At 39.1% G+C, this 20,323-nt stretch overlaps 1 protein-coding gene across 14 annotated transcripts in view; it reads left to right on the forward strand.

Annotated features, from left to right (window-relative positions):
* Positions 1-20,323, forward strand: part of Pcdh15 (protocadherin 15) — a 1,553,555-nt gene that overhangs the window by 536,515 nt on the left and 996,717 nt on the right. Inside the window, exon 4 of one of the 14 annotated variants that reach the window (XR_001779429.2) lies at positions 18,996-19,115. The exons of the other annotated variants lie outside the window; for them this stretch is intronic. The gene's annotated coding sequence lies outside the window, so the exon portion shown is untranslated. The remainder of the gene's footprint in view (positions 1-18,995; positions 19,116-20,323) is intronic. 14 annotated transcript variants of the gene reach the window in all.

The raw sequence follows: 20,323 nt of genomic DNA on the forward strand, positions 1-20,323 counted from the left end.
GGGAATTAAAGTCACATACTACCTTGCCTGGACCTAAGCTTTTCATGACCAATATGCCTCAAGATTTCCATGTCAAGATCCAGGTTAGAAGCCTGTACCTAACAACCTCAAGATCTAGATCACATTTCTGGATTGTAGTTCATTGCAGATGTAGTTAAGTTGACAACCAGGAATAGCCATCACACTTCTGAATAAAGAGAGTTATATCACTGAAAGCATCTTGGAGAAGAAGGCTTATTTAACCCTAGCACTCAAGCCAACCATATTCCTGGAAACCCATCCCACCCCAACAAGCTTCTTTCCTTCTATTCCACGAAGGACACAAAGTTGCCTAAATACTCCAATAGCGGAAGCCCCTGAGCTACAAAGTATAGTGTGGTCTATTGCTTATAGGAGAGAAAATAAAACAATCCCACAGTAGTTAATCCATGTTTCATTATAGGAAGTAGATAGAGTAGTTGTGAATTCTTTAACATAATGAATGAAGTCATGAACTATGGAGTAGCAAGGATAAGTAACCCAATATCACCTGTAGGATGAAGGTCTTTCAGGTTCTCAAGATGAGTAAAAGAAATGGAGGGATGATGTCAGTGCACATTGAGAATGGCCAAGATGAATTCTGAATGCTATTTAACAACAAACTCTACATCCTCACTTTTGAAGTTTGATCCAAGCAACAAACTTCTCTGCTGAAGCCATCAGCACCCAGTGTCAGACAGGTGAGTGGAGATTTCCAATAACGCTCATCTGATTCTGAAGACAAAGAAGAAGTTGCTGAAAGTGCTCTCTGTTTGCAACAAGGATTGTAAAAGAAGAAAATACAGAATCCAGGACACAGAGTAAAGAGAAAATTAGAGGGTGATCTGTGTATCCTAATGGAAACAATATTCAGATACTGGACTAAGGATAAATGCAGCACCTCTAAGAAGTGCCACACTCTACAAGAAGACAAGTAAATTTCACAATATTGATGGCCAGATGTCTCAATAGAATAGGGTGTTGATAAAATAGCACTTAAAATGTTAGGTTACATGTATACGCACAAATAAGCTATGAAGTCATGAAAAGGTGGGATCAAGATGATTTCAGACAAAAACAAAACAAAACAAAACAAAACAAAAACAACCAAACAAAACAACAACAAAAAAGAAAACCAAGTGAAGGTAAAAGAATGAAAGGCATAAAAACAGATATAATGATTATGATGGACTAAATTCATATTTACCAATAATCCCAACAAATCCCACGTTATAGTTTTCTAAAATGACTCAGAAACCTGAAAATCCAAACCACCAGCAAGTGTTGGGAGTGAGTGATGGTTCATAGAGCTGTTAAAAGCTATCTGCTTCAGCTCTGTCAGTATCAGGAAACAAAGCAGCTATGATGTTCATGTTGCCTCCATTATTCATGGTGCTCACATTCTTAAGATCATGGCAAGAAAATGAGGGAAATCCTGAGTCCTATGACTTGGTTACAGATGAGGACCCGGGATAGAAAATCCAATGTTTTCCTGCCGTTCTTTCAGAGGTGACTCTGAACAAATGTTCTAATCTCTCTGTGTACCCTCTCTTCAATTATAAGGTGAGAGTATGATGGGTGAGGTTATGATACAGTCATTCTAAATGTATCATAAGTAATTTAAAGTATCTCAGGCCATATAATATTTTTTAATCTAATGAGTAGGTTTTTTTCTATAAACAATGATGAAAACCATGAGTCTTGTTATCATTTATCCATGAATATTTATTAATGCACATAATACTATACAGCTCAATGCAGGAAACTGAGTATGAAGACAAATTAAAGATTCTTTGTAGAAGGAAACAGACATGGTAACCAATACATACAATGAGTTGGTGTTTGTGGTACTGCCCACTGAAGAGCAAGAAGCTGCTTATACTGAGATGGAGAACCAATAAAGCTCTGTGTAAGCCACACTTAAACACTTGGATGGAAACCTGACATTTGGCCTGTCTGATTCAGGAGCTTTAACAGCCGTAAGGTTGTATCAGCTCCAGCTTGCTCATGACTGGTTCAGTTCCTTTAAGCAATGAAACAAAAGATGCTATGTCAGACTTTAATTTATATTATGGTCTCAGTTAGAGACCTTACACATATTTACCTGCATATTTACCAGGTAATTTTTATATTTTTATATTTCAGTTGAGTTTTATGGTTACCTAAAATTTATGCATTTCAAGAAGTTAATTGCTTTGGCTGGCCGTTTCAATATTTTTAGTTGATTAAGAGATCAGAATGAGGGAAGTTGCAGCAGAAACAAACAGGATTGGTTAATGGATACAAGATATATTTAATTTCATTAAAATTTACATATCAGCCACAAGGTTGTTGACTAGGGGGAGGTTAAAATTTCAGGAATATTTTGATTATCTCTACTGGTAACAAAAATACCAGATTATTCAGACTGTAACTAATATTTAATTAGTTACAAGTATATTTAATTGGCATAGATTTAGAACTCAGATGTAATACTTTAAGTTACTTTTATAGCTATACAAATAACCAAGTCTATATCACTTTCTTAACATCTTGTGTCATTAATTTTTTTTGAGTTGCAAATATTCCTAATGCCTCATAATGTTATTGCAAATATAAACAAAGTATGCAGACACATTTTCTTGGATTAATTAATAGAATTTCATTCTTCATATTGTAACGCTTGAAAGAGCATATTCAAAATGATAATGTATAGCATTTAGTTGTCATCCTTTATCCAGATTTTGTCCCTTTTTAATTATTTTCAATGTTTAAGGTTGATTAACTTAGTTAATTTGGTGGTCATTTTGACAAACCTGGGAAGATGCAATGTCAATTGAAAAACTGCATTGGTTTGCCCTATGGGTGTGTTTGGAGGGAATTTCTTAATTGCTAATTGATACAGGAGAATCCAGTCCTCTATGGGTGGTACCATCCATAGGCAGGTGGACCTACACTGCATAATAAAGGGTGGCTGAGCCACCTAGGGAAAGCAAGCCACTAAATATGGCTCCTCCCAAGTTTGTAACTCAGGTCTTACTTCCAAGTCTCTGGTTAAGATACTGTCTTGACTTCCCTCTCTTCTAGATTCTAAATAGTAAGCCAAATAAACTCTCTCACGCCCCAAGTGTTTGTTGTTTGGTTGGTTGGTTTTGGTCCATGTTTTATTGTGACAAGAGAAAACAAACCAGGACAGTATTATGATGGCTATTTTTATTAAAGCAAAACTGTTTAGGATGTATGGCCTTTATCTGTGTACTAAAAGCTAAATATATGTTTGTATATAAACTTATTCACTACTGTATTTGCATGGATATAACTTCACTTCTCCCAGGGAACATAGTAAATCCAAAATAAATGCAAATGACCAATTCCCCAAGAAATACCATATGGTCTGAAAAAAATTTTGTTTAGTTGTACACTAATAAAAATCATTTAGACTTGATTTAGACTTGGATTCTATGGGGATTGTACCATACTTTATGAAATCTTGCAATTCAAAGCATAATATAAACAATAAGGATGAATTTTCTTTTTAAGAATTATAATCAAACCTTAAAAAAAAAAAAACAGCTGTAATGCAGAATGAATCAGCATTCCTTCAGAGCTACTTTGTAATCATAAAATTCCTGAAGATGTAGAGTTAGTTCACTAGCCCTGTAGTTGTCCAATGTTTAGTTCATTTTATATTCTTTATGATATATTAACAAAGCTCATTATTTATTCTACAAAAAATATGAATACCCATGAAACCTCTGTCCTCTTTTGACCAAAGTTATGGTTGGTTTTATATTTTCGTCATCTCATAGACAATGTGCCCTGAATTCTGGGGTTGGTTATTCGATACCAATTATTTTAACAAGGGAGGATATTGTCCTGGAGATCATGGGGTTTTAAAGACCATTTCTTCATGGAAATGTTATCCTTGATGACTGATATCCTTACAGAGGTGGAGGTAAAATGTGGATGGAATTCTGGCCTATAGTTTGGAATACGCATTGCTATGGAAATTATAAATGTATGAACAGATTGGTCAAATAAAATTTCCCAGCAACAGCATTGAAACATGTTTTCTTTAATCTGTGTTTTTCATCAATAGTGTTACATATATCAATACCGCATTTTTGTTTGTCAGCAATTTATGTTCAATATCTTTCCTGTCAGTTGTACATATGATTTTTTCCTAAGATATTTGCCTAGTAACAAAACTAGAATTGCACTAAACTTGATATAAAAGTACAATTTTAAGTCTTTGATGCTTCAGTTCCCTTAAGTTATGTTAATTTCAATGCAATTTAAATTAACATTCACTTAAAAATAATCTGCTTTTCTGGAACTGAAGCCATATTTTAATTTAGCACAATCACAAAGAAAGCATATTACTTGCTTCTGTATTCGGTCATCTCGTTCTTGCTTCCTTCTGTCTTCCTACCAGTGGACGAACTCATTTACAGCAGATTTTCCCTTCCACCCAATTGAGTCACAAGCAGCTACTACTCAATGAATTTAGATAATAAAGATGGTAAATAATGAACATAAGAAGTGAAGAAAACCAGTTAGATGAAACTTCAGATATCTATGAGAAATGCCTTGAAGGTTCAAAAAATTTATTTGATCCTCTTAGGTGTTATAACTAACTGAAATATATGTTCTATAGGTTTTTTTTTCTTTTTATTTATCCACTTTACATTTTAATCACCATCGCTCCTGTCTGTTCCCCCTTCACATAGTCCCTCTTTTATCCTACCTCCTCTTCTCTTAGATCATGGAGCTCTCCCCACTCCAGCCCAACCCCCCAGTCTCTCCCCATCCTGGCACATCAAATCTCTGCAGGGTTAATGGCAACCCCTCCCTACTGATTCCAGACAAGGCAGCCCAGTTAGGCAAATGTATTCCACAGATTGGAAACAGCTTTAAGGATAGCCAGCCTCTGCTCCAGTTGTTGGGGAACCCACATGAAGACCAAGCTGCATATCTGCTACATATGTGCAGGGGGCCTAGGTCCAGCCCATAAATGTTGTTTTGTTGGTGGTTTAGCCTCTGAGAGTCCCCAAGGGTCCAGACTAGTTTTGTTGGCCTTTCTGTGGAGTTCCTTTCCCCTTCAGAGTTCTCAATCCTTCCCTGCAACTCTTCCACAAGACTCACCAAGGGCCATCCAATGTTTAACTGAGAGTATCTGCATCTGTTTCTGTCCACTGCTGGGTAGAGCCTCTCAGAGGACAGTTATGCTAGGTTCCTGTCTGCAATCATTAATAGTATCACAGATTGGTGTTTGTCCATGGAATGGGTCTCATTTACACTTATTTTTAGCCTCTGTGTATTTCACCATTATAGTGCAAATTTTGACATGGCAGAAATAGCAGAAATACATTAAATTTCTGATCCTTTAGGTTTATTTGCTATTGTTGTGTGGATGGAGTATTTCTGTTAGAAATTATAGGGAGAGACATTTTCATTATTTTAAAGCCATTCAACAGCAAAATTCTTGGTTAGTAAGGATATATTTTATCCCTTTAGAGGACATTGTTTGCCATTTTGGCGCATTGACCATTAATACTAAAAAAGCTTGGCAGTTCGATGATGGTATATATGGTATATGGTAAACTTACCAATATTAAAATTTGGTATCAAAAATGCTTTTTTAAAATATTTAAGATGCTCCCTCTTGTAAATAATAAGAGACCCTGTGTAAATGCGTAGATAGTAAAATAATTTTGTCTTCAGTAAGATTGGAGCGTACTTAGGTTTTGAGGCCAATTGGTTTGGCCTCTAACAGTATTTCTCTGGTGTCCCTCTGGTTGCCTCTTTCTATCTTTGGGCCCCCCTTCCTGCACTGTAGAAATGGGCATGGACATTTTCAGGATGCTTATCATTACCCCAAACTTTCAAGCAGAGCATCAAGAACAAGGCATGTCCCAACTTCCTAGCAAGAGCCTAAACACACTGAAGTAAACTTGACTAAGTTCTTTATTATTAATTAGATATTTTCTTCATTTACATTTCAGATACTATCCCCTTTGCTAGTTTCCTCTCCAAATGTCCTCTACACCCCACCCCCTGCCCTGCTCTCCAACCCAACCACTCCAGCTTCCTGGCCCTGGAATTCCTCTGTACTGGGGCATATAATCTTCACAAGACCAAGGGCCTCTCTTCCCATTGATGGCCAATTAGGCCATCCTCTGCTACATATTCAACTAGAGACACAAGCTCCGGGGAGTACTGGTTAGTTCATATTGTTATTCCTCCTATAGGGTTGCAGACCCCTTTAGCTCCTTGGGTACTTTCTCTAGCTCCTTCACTGGGGACCCTGTGTTTCATCCTATAGATGACTGTGAGCATCCACTTCAGTATTTGCCAGGCACTGGCATAACCTCAGGAGAGATAGCAGTATCAGGGTCCTGTCAACAAAATCTTGCTGGCATATGCAATAGTGTCTGGGTTTGGTGGTTGTTTATAGAATGGATCCCGAGGTGGGGCAGTCTCTGGATGGTCCTTCCTTCCATCTCAGCTGTGAACTTTGTCTCTGTAACTCCTTCCATGGGTATTTTGTTCCCCATTCTAAGAAGGAACGAAGTATCCACACTTTGGTCTTCCTTCTTCTTGAGTTTCATGTGTTTTGCATATTGTATCTTGGATATTCTAAGTTTCTGGGCTAATATCCACTTATCAGTGAGTGCATATCATGTGTATCCAATATGACACACATGATATGACATGAACATTTAGTCCAATCATCTTTTGTGATTGGACTAAATGTTCATGTCTAACATGAGCAATCACCCTAATGGGACCATGACACAGAAGTGAGCTGCACACCGTGCCTTTTTTTCTTTATCCTGTTGAGTATCAAACAGAAATCAATTAAGGAACTGATACAAAGGAAGCAGAATAATTAATTTGGTAAATATCCATTTTGGCTTATGCTTTAGAGACTTTGACCCATGGCTGTTGGCCCTGTTGATTTGTAGCCTGAAGTGAGGTATGCTTTGTGGCAGGAGCCTGTGACAGGAGGTGCTCGTTGCATGGTAACTTGGTGGTAAGAACAGCCAGGAGGAAGCTGGATTCCCAAGATTTTCCACAATGGGATTCTCCAACAACCCACCTTCCCCCAATGAACCTCACCTGTAATATTCCACCACCTTGCAGTAGTACCAACTCTGAGTTCCATTGCTTTGGTAAACATTTTAGACTTCTGGACATTGAGATTATTCTAGCACCAACTGTGTTATTAATACTCTCCTTCACCTATGATCTTCAGATGATATTGAAATACTAACTTCTACTGAACAATTTGAATGCAGATTTATTTTAATTTTTCAGAGCCATTTAATGAGAGTTTTCAAGAGAAAAAGAGAAGTACAAACCAGTGATAAATAATGCAAGATTTCATGAACTTACACATTTTCAAAACAAGCTTTGACTTTCTTTTCTCCATCCTGTATGCTGAAGGACTTTGGCTGTGTTTTGTGCTGGAGATGAAACATTGTCTTTAATTATCTGACATTGTAGAAAGCCACCCTATCCTTCTAGAGCCAATTCTCTTCTGTATGGTCCCTGATGACTTCCTTCAGACACATATTTTCAGGGATCCCTTCTGTAAAAGTGTTGCATAGGAAGAAAGGTCCTGGAGTTCTCTCAGCTTCCCTCCTCCCCACCAATGTCTGAGAAGTTTCCTGGAGCAAAGTGAAAAGAGTCCATCCTGCTCCTAAATTAGACTTTTTGCCTGTTCCTGTTCGATATCAGATGTTCCTGAGATGTGAGCCCATTTTGAGACAAACTGAAGATAACATTTAAATAAGGCCTGCCCTGCTCTTAAGGAGTAAGAAAGTAAAGCTATACCCTCTATTATTGTCTTAGTCAGGGTTTCTATTCCTGCACAAACATCATGACCAAGAAGCAAGTTGGGGAGAAAAGGGTTTATTCGGCTTACACTTCCAAACTGCTGTTCATCACCAAGGAAGTCAGGACTGGAACTCAAGCAGGTCAGAAAGCAGGAGCTGATGCAGAGGCCATAGAGGGATGTTCTTTACTGGCTTGCCTCCACTGGCTTGCTCAGCCTGCTCTCTTATAGAATCCAAGACTACCAGCCCAGAGATGGTACCACCCACAAGGGGCCTTTCCCCCTTGATCACTAATTGAGAAAATGCCTTACAGTTGGATCTCTTGGAGGCATTTCCTCAACTGAAGCTCCTTTCTCTGTGATATCTCCAGCTGTGTCAAGTTGACACAAAACTAGCCAGTACAATTGACCCCTTGTCAACTTGACACACAAAAACATCACTAGTAAGCCTCAACCCTTACAATCTTATTCATCCCAAGATCTAAATAACTTTAAAAGTCCCACAGTCTTTACATATTCTTAAAATTTCAATTTCTTTAAAATATCCATCTCTTTTAAAATCCAAAGTCTTTTTACAATTAAAACTCTCTTATCTGTGGGCTCCACTAAAACAGTTTCTTCCTTCAAGAGGGAAAATATCAGGGCACAGTCAATCAAAGCAAAAATCAATCTCCAACCGTCCCATGTCTGGGATCCAACTCACGATCTTCTGGACTCCTCCAAGGGCTTGGGTCACTTCTCTAGCCATGCCCTTTGTAGCACATGTGTTGTCTTCTATGGTCCAGATGCATGTACTCCACTGCTGCTGCTGCTATTGGTGGTCATCTCATGGTACTGGCATCTCCAAAACACTGCATGACCCCTCCAGTCCTGGGCCTTCAATTGCAACTGAGGCTGCACCTTCACCAATGGCCTTTCATGGCCTCTCACAGTGCCGAGCCTCAGCTGCTGTGTGTGACCCCTTCATGCCTTCAAAACCAGTACCACCTGGGTGACTCTTACATATTACCAAGTCCTGCTGCAGCAGGAATACAACCTTGGCTATCTCTGGAACACAGCCTCTTTGTGCTTTCAGAAAACACTTCCCAGAAGATGTCACCTCAATGATGCTGGTCTCTTCTTAATCACCGCTAATTTCTTAGCTCCAGCTAACCAGCATCAATAGTCCCAGTAATGCAAAGTTTTTGCTTTAGTAGTTCTGGTATCTTGTTAATCACAGCTGATTCTTCAGCCCCAGCTAACCAGAACTACAGAATCTTCACAATCAAAACAGCAATGGCCCTGAAAAGAGTCTTTAATTTTTCCCTCTGAAATTTCACAAACCAGACCTCCATCTTCTGCACCGTTCTCAACATTATCTTCCAAGCTCCTACACAACATCTGACAGAACTCTTAACAACAAATGGATCTTCAAGCCCAAAGTTCCAAAGTCCTTCCACAGTCCTCCCCAAAATATTGGTCAGGTTGTCACAGGAATACCCCACTCTGCTGGTACCAATTTGTCTTAGTCAGGGTTTCTATTCCTGCACAAACATCATGACCAAGAAGCAAGTTGGGGAGAAAAGGGTTTATTCGGCTTACACTTCCATACTGCTGTTCATCACCAAGGAAGTCAGGACTGGAACTCAAGCAGGTCAGGAAGCAAGAGCCGATGCAGAGGCCATAGAGGGATGTTCTTTACTGGCTTGCCTCCACTGGCTTGCTCAGCCTGCTCTCTTATAGAATCCAAGACTACCAGCCCAGAGATGGTCCCACCCACAAGGGGCCTTTCCCCCTTGATCACTAATCGAGAAAATGCCTTACAGTTGGATCTCTTGGAGGCATTTCCTCAACTGAAGCTCCTTTCTCTGTGATATCTCCAGCTGTGTCAAGTTGACACAAAACTAGCCAGTACAATTATTATTACTAAATGTAAACATACTATTCTCATTCCTACACTGTCATATATGTGATCACATGCATGTACTTTGCCGTGTGCATAGACAGGTATACTAAGACAGACATGTGTGCGCAGATGCACACATTTGTATGCCAAGTGTCTGTCCCTATTTACTATGAATCCCTCAATCATTTTATTCCCTAAAAGTTATTACTATTACAAGCTGTGTGTAGATGCTAAAATTTCCCAATGACATAGGACTAATTGACCCTAGTTTTAGACATCATTTTATTAGGTTGCAGGGTATGAAATTGCTAAATTATAGGACAAAGAATAATTGAATATATGCAATTGTGGCTCAATCTAGTCTCTAGGGAAAGTGCTGTTTGGTACCTAGGGTGTGTCCTTATGATCCATTTAAATGTGGTCTTCATGGTTCTCTGGTCTCTCTGATTCAACAGATACCTTCTCCCCACCTCTCCAATCCTTGGGCTTCCAGAAACTTTTGTCTATTTTCATTTATGATTTCTGAAAGTTGGAGCACTTTCTATGACTTTTGTTCTCTGACTTTCCACGGGACTTGGAGAGAGGTTAAGGAGATGTAGAACCAAGTAGAAGAATCTGCAGTAAACTCACCTTTTCATCAACAGTCCAACTCCTCCTGAAAGAAATTCAATTTAACCAAAGTAAATATCATTTCTTTTCTGAAATTAACTGAGATGATCGACACCAGCTGGCATTAATAACCTTCCTTCAATTACATTATGACTAAGAATCATGTTGACATGACCCGCTGATGTTATAATAGAATTTAGCAAGATAAACACCAGCTTTGTATTTTATTACTGACATGGGTTCATGGATAGAAATGAAATTTATCAGCAGTGACCCTGGTCTATTGTTCCTGTTCTTTCCCAGTTATTCTGAGAACAGTGGTTTGTTTGTAGGACACACAGTTTTCTGAGCTTTGCTCCAACTGGTTTATTTGTTGCACAACCATAGGACACTGTGCCCCATGTTCTTTCTCTTGTGACCTCCTAAGAGAGGGTCTTTAAAAAGATTTCTTCTTGGAAAAGAAAAAAAAAAGCCTTTCACACTTAGTCAAGCTTCATATCATCTTACCTTGACACAGGACTAAATTATCCTACTGTCCAGAAAGTACAAGGCCAGTTGAAAGAACTACCTGACAATTTCTTTCCTTTTTTTAAAAAAATTTTCCATATCATAAACATTATCATGTTACAAAGTTGTGTGTGTGTGTGTGTGTGTTTATGTGTGTGTGCACATACCTTTTAGAGCACACATACAGAATTCGGATGATAACTTGCAGGGCTCAGTTCTCTTCTTTATTGTGCATTCTCAGAAGTGGTCTCAAGTCCTAAGACTTAGCAAGCATCCTTATTCACTGTGCTACCTCAACATCTCTCACACTCCCAATATCTTATACTGTTCTCTGTGGTTCTGTGTACATTCGTGGTCAAAATTTTTACATCCTATGTTTCATCTGGGCTGCTCTTAACTCGGAATGGCCAGCCCTCTTGGCCATGCTTTCTTGAATTCACATAGCCCCTGGTGGCTTCTCCTTCTCCACCTTCTTCTTCCCTTGTGTTTCTCCTCTGCTCCCCAAGCCCAGGAACCCTACACTCAACCGAGGTCTCCTCTACCTAACTATTGGCTGTCACATCTTTATTTACCAATCAGAAATAATTTGAGGGAAAGGTTATATAACATCTACATGTGGACTCTCATTGCTGAGGTATCCAGGATGTGAGGAAACACTAGCATTAGAATACAAGTAGCATCAGACCAACCCACTACTGTGTCAGTTATTAGAGTATAAGAATAATCTGTTCCTCAACAGAATTTATAAATACAGCTTAGAATCACTCACAAGGGGCAGGGGAGCTTTGTTCATCAGGGTCTCCCAGATCCTGGAAGCATCTAAGCATCAATTGCTGAGGATAAGCTTCCAAGGGTAAAAGATTGTGACACCAGCATGCATCTAGGAGGGAATTTGCTGGAGACATTAAGAGAGATTGGATAGAATTAATTAGTTAGTACTAATTAAACATTGCAACTTGTTTAGTTTTTATTTCATGTATCCAAGTAAATCACTTTTATATCCTATATTCAAGAAACAGCATATCTTTCTCCTCGGTACCAGAATTCATCTAGATTATGATTCGTGGTTATTTATTTGTAAAATTTGATGAATAAGGACATCTTTCCAGACTCAAATACAGTGACCCTTGGCTGTCTTCTCAACCCTGGGGAAGCCACAGCTCTGTATGTTCTGCAAGGTGGATCCAGAGTTCAAGACCAGCATGAGTTACTGCACAAGACCCTGTAAGAACAAAACAAGTCTAAATATTTTTTAAATGGCCCCACTTAAAATGATGAAGAGATGGTACTCTGCTCTTGAAGAAGTTCTGAATTTGGTGCTCAGTACCCAGGTCAGATGACTTGCAATCATCTTTAACTCTAACTCTAGAAACTCTGATGCCCTCTTCTGGCTACTTCTGGCAACTGCACTCATGTGTGCATACCCACACATAGAAATATACATATATTCACAATTAAAAATAAAATTCTTCTTCCTTTTTTTAATGGGTAAATTAATCTCAAGAAATAAAATGTCCTCATGGGTCTTTGGTTGTAGCAAGAGAGTGTGCTCTCTCTCATATTTGAGGGGAACTATTTTGTTTCTGTGAACCATAGTGGTAGTTTTTTCTTATTTGTATATATTATATCTTTGCTCTCCAAAATTTAAAAAAATGTATTTTATCATATTTTAATGGATTTCTAATATATGTAAGTTATCTAAATGACATATTAGAAAAGTTCTAAGATAATATCAACATGAAATTCATTTAAATGACTTCAACAGAAAAGACTAAACAGAAACAAATCACACCCAGGAAAATACAATATAACAAAACAGCATCAGACTAATTTTTTTAAGTTTTAAAATATCTATATCACATCAAAATCACAATTCTAAATAGGAAGAAGATAATTATCAAGATAACTAGAGCCAAGTTTGTAGCCTACAGGTTTAGAGTGTCAGAGAGTAGAAGAAGCTGCAGATAATAGATATTTTTTTTCACAATAGTAAATTGATGCTAATGCAATAGAAAATATGTAATAAAATAAGGCGAGGTTTGTTTGATAATATCCCATTATATATTCTATTAGGCAGAGGTGTGCTCACGTTGTACATCAGGCTAGTTAAAGCTTGCAATCCTTCTTCCTCCACTCTTGGGGTCATAAGGATATATGCACATGGCATCCTACCCAGGCCTTGGTAATATTTTATATTTTCAAAAAAACAAAAAAGAGTACATACGCTCTGTACTGTTAGCTTAACTGAATATGTATCCAGTCTAATTAGATGTAAATATTTGTAAATGATATGCCTAAAGCACACTAAATAGATTTTGTGCATACAATGTCCCTTTTGAGATGGGTTGCCTGTTGGTATCAGGGCTTCAAATTGATAATGGATAGCTGCCAGTCTTTGTCCACTTATGGAGCTAAAAGGACAATTATACATGTTCGTAAACATTGACCCCAGGATAAAACCCTGACACTGTTGTTAAATATGCTTTTATCCATACTTTATACTTTAAACTCTAATCCTCTAATTTGATGTATCTTTAGGTGATATTTATCTCAGCCAGCTTCTCCAACAGTCTTCCTATTGAATCCAAGAACAAGGTCAAGCTTTTCCACAAGAGCATATTTGTAGGTTATATATTTAGTTAGTTATGCTATACCTCAGCAATGTCTTTTGCATGATTTTATCTGCATTTTACATATCAGTTCCCAGGGTAACATTGTCATTACCAGGCCAGACCTTTGATAAATACTTCTTCAAGTCTTAAAATGTCATTTCCTACTATTAGTAGCAATTTTAGAGTAGTATTGCATTTCCTTGTTAGTTATGAAACCCCGGGCAATCGGCTAACCTATCTGGTTTAGTCTTCACTTGAAAAATAAAGGTGATACTATTTACCTTATCAAGGTGTTGTGAAGACCTTCAAAGAGTCAGCTACAGTGCAGTCTAATATTCCTTTTGGGGTTGTTCCTAAGGATTCAATTTTAGTGGCTTTATTTACCCCCTATCCCATGACTTAGTGTTATGAACTCAGAAGAGAACCGAAGCAGATGGTTTAATCTTAACTGACAAATCTTTTTCCTAGATTTACAGAAGAACCATAATAGTTCATGGCTTTTCCTTTTGCAACAGAAGTTTCTTTTTTTCTTTTTCTTTTTCCCCCTTGTTTCTATGACCCAATCACTGCAACGCATGCTAAATTCAAAAGTGACCTAGTTAACAAAAGAAAAAACTAGGGCAGTTCAATTGGCATAATCCTTAGAAGAAAAGGGAGAGAAAATCTCTTACTCAGCAAATCGCCTTCTGTCCCCATCTACTTCCCTCTGTGGGAAAGCTGTTGATCAAGAGATGCAGGTGTACTTGCTCCTCTTTCATCTTCATCACATTAGCAGCCCCAAATCAGGGTCTTTCCCACTAAGCCTCCTCTCCTTGAGGTATAAAAGCTATACTTAATTCTGGTAATAACTGTAGTAGTGGCATAAGTTAAATCTTTTACCCAGAATGACCTGTAATCAAATCCTGATTAATGAGAGAGCAACTCTGATCTAGGCACGTAGGAATGTGCAAGAGAAACCTATAATATAACTCTCAAAGCTATCACTTCCGATGAAGACATACCTACCTGGAATGAGGGAGGAGGCAAGGTGTGAGGTAGCAATTGCAGAAATCAGTGAACTAAGAAAAAGAAAGTTAATTGCGCAGATCTTACTTAGTGTCCTCTCTGCTGGGGGCAGAATGTAGATAGTGTTATCCTAGAAGAGACAGAGGTGAGGAACTTGGGAGGGAGGGAGAGAGCGAGGGAAGGAGAGAGAGAGGGAGAGACAGACAGACAGACAGAGACAGAAAATTATGCTATATTTTCAGAACTTCTGTCTATAGTTTCAGGTCAAAATGATGCTTGTACAAAACAGGACAAATTTTGAAACATATCTTATCTGCATCTCCCTCATATTTCAGGTCATTATTTTCTGTCCTCTTACATAGTCAGACATTAGACATTATTGGTATAACTACACAATTATCTCTACCTTTATTCTAAATGCTCATATAGAATGCATTTTTACCCATTTAGCAAGTGGTCAACTCAAGTATAGGATTAGAGACAACTGTGTAACTTCTATGTTTATCTAGTTTGGAATTTCCAGAGGATAAAAGAGTACCAGACAAGACCTTCTTTGGGTGCAAAAAGATTGTGAAAGAATGACAAGGAAAGGTCAAATGTCGGACTCTGAAGCTGTTCCTTACACCTGAGTAAATGTGATTCAAAGGATGTTTTGTGATAAGCATATATATTAATAAATATTTTAAAGTTTAGTGTTTTCATGGTTGAAAATATTCTTTCTCTAGAGATTCCTAAAAGGGATTGTTGACTGAATTTTATATGAAACTTCCTTACATATTACAGCCATATATAGTCAAATGATTTTAGAAGCTTTTTTCCTAAGAATGAGTCTGTATAAATGCTTGTATGTTGGTCAGTAGTTTTCATAGTGACTATCATGCTTCGGTAGGAATTGAATAAGTATCTTTATAAAATTCTGTAGTTTTACTGGAACTAGTTTTAGAGAAAAAGAAAAAAGAAAAGAAAAAAAGCCCTTGCTAGGTTTGGGCAAATCAACAGACTGGATTCTTCTATTTGTCCCAGTGCTCCACTTACAGCCATGAATAATGGCAGAAGGGCTGAAAGGACATTTAATCTATATGGCCAGATTGGCACATAAAGAGCTAAAGGACTCCAGGGAGCTCTCAAGTCCATCTCCAGAGCCCTGGCTTAAGATCTACAGTTAAATGGAGGGATAAGTGGGGCAAGAGGCCATGGGCAGAGTGAGTTTGGAGTGCTTATCCCAGTACAGATGCTTCAAGGAACTGTAAAGGTCTTGTCCTCACAGATCTTTCCTGGAGAGAGCCTTGTGATTCAAGTGTGGTAATGCCTGCTTCTATAATATTCTTACTGTCAGGATAATGACCCATTCTTGGGATGCTCTATCCTCAAGAGTCACCGTTCATTGGCGGGGGGGGGGTAGTTTCTTATCATTATAATGTTCTCAATCAGTTTTCTTGTTCCAGCATGAATTCTGGGAAACACGACTCAGGAGCAATGTTAGGAGAAAAGGAAAAACTAGAGCCAAGAAGAAGAAAATAAAATGAGTTAGGCTCCTGGGCAGGCACTATCCTTTGTTGTGAACAATTTATATGTGTATCAAGCCCTCAATGTGTATGTGCCATTGTTTAATACTAAGCATCAACTAATATAGGCCTGGAGAGATGGTCCAGTGGATAAAACACTAGTCTTGTAAGCAGGAAGACTTTAAGCTCAGATCTCCAGTGCCCAATACTAGTAGTCACAGTAGCCTACTAGCTAACTAGAATTACCAAGCTGCAGAGTTATCAAGAGACGTTCACTCAGTAAGTAAATTGGGCAGGAATGAAGGAAGATACCTGGCATCAACCTCAGGCCTCCTCAAGCAAGTGTTTATACATGCATGTACATCACAAAAATACTCATGCAAAGGAAATGGATGTCTTTTAACAACCTGAAATGGCAAGCATTATCAAACTGATCAAATACAAGACAGAAATGTCCCTTTTACATTTTCTTTTGAGTGAAAAGTAACAGGGCAAGTGATAATATATGAGATCCACTGCTAATCGGATCATTAGCTGGGATGTGCAGAGCCAAATGTAACTCATGCAGAAGATGCTGAGGATGAGGAGGAGTTCATGAGAAGATGCTGAACATGCTTCTTGATGGAGTAAGTCGTTTGCAGGAGGCAACCTAATGGAGAGCTGACATATGAGAAAATACATGCTTTGCTTACTGTGTTCATTTGTCATGACTATAACAGAATGTGTGACAGAAGTAAAGAGAAGAACGGGTGAACTGGTCTCGTGGTTTCAGAGATGTCTGGGTGCAGTGTGCTTATGCCTGCAGCCAGGAAAGAGAATGGTAGGTGATGGGCATGATGGAGATCAGGTACTCACTATATTTTCTCAAGGAAAAGGAGAAGGATGGAAAGGAAATAGAGGAGGAGGAGAGGGAGAGGGAGAGGGAGAGGGAGAGGGAGAGGGAGAGGGAGAGGGAGAGGGAGAGGGACAGGGACAGGGACAGGGACAGGGACAGGGACAGGGACAGAGAGAGGGAGAGGGACAGGGAGAGGGGAGAGGGGAGAGGAGGGGAGAGGGGAGAGGAGGGGAGAGGGGAGAGGAGGGGAGAGGGGAGAGGAGGGGAGAGGAGGGGAGAGGAGGGGAGAGGAGGGGAGAGGGGAGAGGGGAGAGGGGAGAGGGGAGAGGGGGGAGGGAGGATGTGAATGACTAGAGATAAGATGTACCATTGAAAGGCACTGCTCCCAATGACTTGTGTGATAATTCTTATGTCATCATTGTCCATTCGACTGTGTTCATCCACAGACTGACCCATTAATGAAATTAGTATCTTTGGTGTCCCATCACTACCTAAAAGCTGATTACTTGGCAAGCACTGCAGATAACAACCCTAATATTTGTGTGTGAAATGTGACCTTCAAATTTATGTTGATATTTTGATGACAAGTCAAACTGCTAAGTGCTTTGTAGAAGTCTATCAAGATTCAAATCCCATATTAAAACAAGACATAGGTTTCATATGAAGATCAACTCAATATTCACACACAGTACCTTCTAGAGCAGCTTGGTATATGGTACATTCTAGAGCAGAATAAGGAAATTGGTGAGTTTGCTAATTCTGAGATGGCTCTCCAGGAGATAAGAAGAAACTGACATAGGGTGTGTCCTTGGAACTATTTGGTGTTCCACCACTTCAGCCTTTTACTACACTGAGGGATTGTGAGGGATATCAATATTTATGATGCTGAATTCAAATAGGGAAATTCATTAGACCAAGAGGCATGAGGGATTCAGTGATAAGAAAGAGAAAACATAGATGGAAATACTTTATATGCAGTGTGTGTGTGTGTGTGTGTGTTTGTGTGTTGTATGTATAGAATCACCATTTATGTACACATGTGGAAGGTATGCATAGCATTTTCTCTTCTTTTCTGTGTCTGTGTCTGTGTCTGTGTCTGTGTCTGTGTCTGTGTCTGTGTCTGTGTCTGTGTCTGTGTCTGTGTCTGTGTCTGTTTCTGTCTGTCTCTTCCTGTTTCTCTGTCTCCCTCTCTTTTCTTTGTCAGTCTCTGTCTCTGTCTGTCTCTGTTCTCTCTCTCTCTTTCCTCAAGTAGAGATCAATATTTAACACTGATGTGTTTAATGCTCACCTCATTTTTAAGACAGTATCTCATTGAGACTCTTTTTTTTTCTTTTTTCCATATTTTATTAGGTATTTAGCTCATTTACATTTCCAATGCTATACCAAAAGTCCCCCATACCCACCCCCCTACTCCCCTACCCACCCACTCTCCCTTTTTGACCCTGGCGTTCCCCTGTACTGGGGCATATAAAGTTTGCAAGTCCAATGGGCCTCTCTTTGCAGTGATGGCCGACTAGACCATCTTTTGATACATGTGCAGCTAGAGACAAGAGCTCCCGGGTACTGGTTAGTTCAGAATGTTGTTCCACCTATAGGGTTGCAGTTCCCTTTAGTTCCTTGGGTGCTTTCTCTAGTTCCTCCATTGGGGGCCCTGTGGTCCATTCAATAGCTGACTGTGAGCATCCACTTCTGTGCTTGCTAGGTCCTGGCATAGTCTCACAGGAGACAGCTATATCTGGGTCCTTTCAACAAAATCTTGCTAGTGTATGCAATGGTGTTGAGCTGGCTTGCTGGCTGACTCATGACCTCTAGGGATCTGCCTCTTTCTCCTGTCCAAGACTCCAGATACAAGATGTTCATCTTTATGCCTGGTTTCATATGGGTGCTGGAGATTTCACCTCAGGCCCTTGTGCTTATACAGCCAGCCCTTTACTCCCTGAGCCATCTTCCTAGCTCTGGATATGAAAATGTAATCATTTCATATTGGTTTATATTTGTGTGAATATTTAAGTGTTATATATTACATATACATATCTGCCACTGGCTGTAACTTTTTTACAGGTACAAGCTATTCCATATCAGTGGGGATATTCAAGGTGGAGTGTACAGTGGTAGACTGTGTAGCCCTCCTTGAAAGCCAGTTCTATACATATACAGTCTTCAATAGATCCTCTTCTCATACTACTTCCTGTTCCTGCAGGGGTGTGCTGGAGAAGGGTCCTCCCTAGAAGATTTATTCAATGACAGTGGATCTTTCTTCCAGAGTTTTCTTGTCAACCTCAGGAGAGTCACTCGTTTGGATAACTGCCACAATCCTTCGGTCAGTAGGGTTTACCTTTCCTTAAGATACGCAGCACACACACATTACATTGCTATTAGTCCATTTCGCCTCAGCAGTCAACATCCATTGGCCACAGTGTAGCTCAGCCTGTCATCTTTGTCTTCTGTACCTACAGTGGCACTTTCTGCTTCATCTGGCTGCAGATATTTGAGCACACAGAAAAGATCCACAAAAGACTTAAAACCGCCAAGGTACACACTATAAAATTACAGCAAATTGCCAGTGTAACTCTGCCACAAGCATTAATACAAACCTAAGCACCTTTGGGCTACAACTTCACATAGATACTTACAGGCTAAAAGCAATCATTAATGGCACATAATGAAGTCACTTGGGAGATGATTTGAGGCGTAGAAATGAACTCCTTTCCTCTTTCTAAAATGTCTTAAATTGAAGTGGGCCTTAATACATATTTGAAGGCCAAAGAAGATGCTCAGTGATAAAGAGCACTCCTAACTCCTCCAGAGGACCTAAGTTAGGTTCCCTAAACCCATTTAAGGTAGACAGAATCTGCCTATAATACCAACTCTGGGGAATCTGACACTCCACTGCCTCCTTGAGCAATGTAATCATGTGATATGCGCTCAGACACAAAAGGAAAAGCAAACTTCTTCTGTACAGACATACTTGGTATGTGAAGAGCAATAAATCTACATGTTCTTGCTCTAAGAAATCACTCACATCTACTCTTCTTAGTTGTCATATCACAAATATATTTAAGGGCTTATTAAAATGTGCACATATAATCTAACTTAGACTCACACATGCATTCCGGTTCCTGCACTTTGAGTACAATTAATAGTTACCATTTATAGGTACCTAAGGAACATTTACAGTGTTAATCGCTGAATAAGACTTCCATCATAATTATGGCAACTCTGTTCTTAACATCATTACTGAACGGTCTGAAACAGTACAGTTTTTCTGGTCAAATAGTTCCAAGCACTGTATTTATTAGAAGGAAAGGTTTGTGCACTTTTAAAATATATACTTGATTGACATGTGATTTTATTTGTATTGTCACATCAGTGGGGTTCGATGTGTTGCTTCAGTACTCTGTGGAGCCTACTCTTTGGAGTAATCCCATTCTCAGAGCATCACTGTTCGGCGTCCTGCCACTTGGTTGTTGGGATTTCTGCTTCAGGCTTTGAAGCAGACTGTGGTTCTCGTCCTCTGCATCTTTCTGT

The sequence above is a fragment of the Mus musculus genome, chromosome 10, assembly GCF_000001635.26.
Source record: "Mus musculus strain C57BL/6J chromosome 10, GRCm38.p6 C57BL/6J".
Classification (NCBI taxonomy): Eukaryota; Metazoa; Chordata; class Mammalia; order Rodentia; family Muridae; genus Mus; species Mus musculus.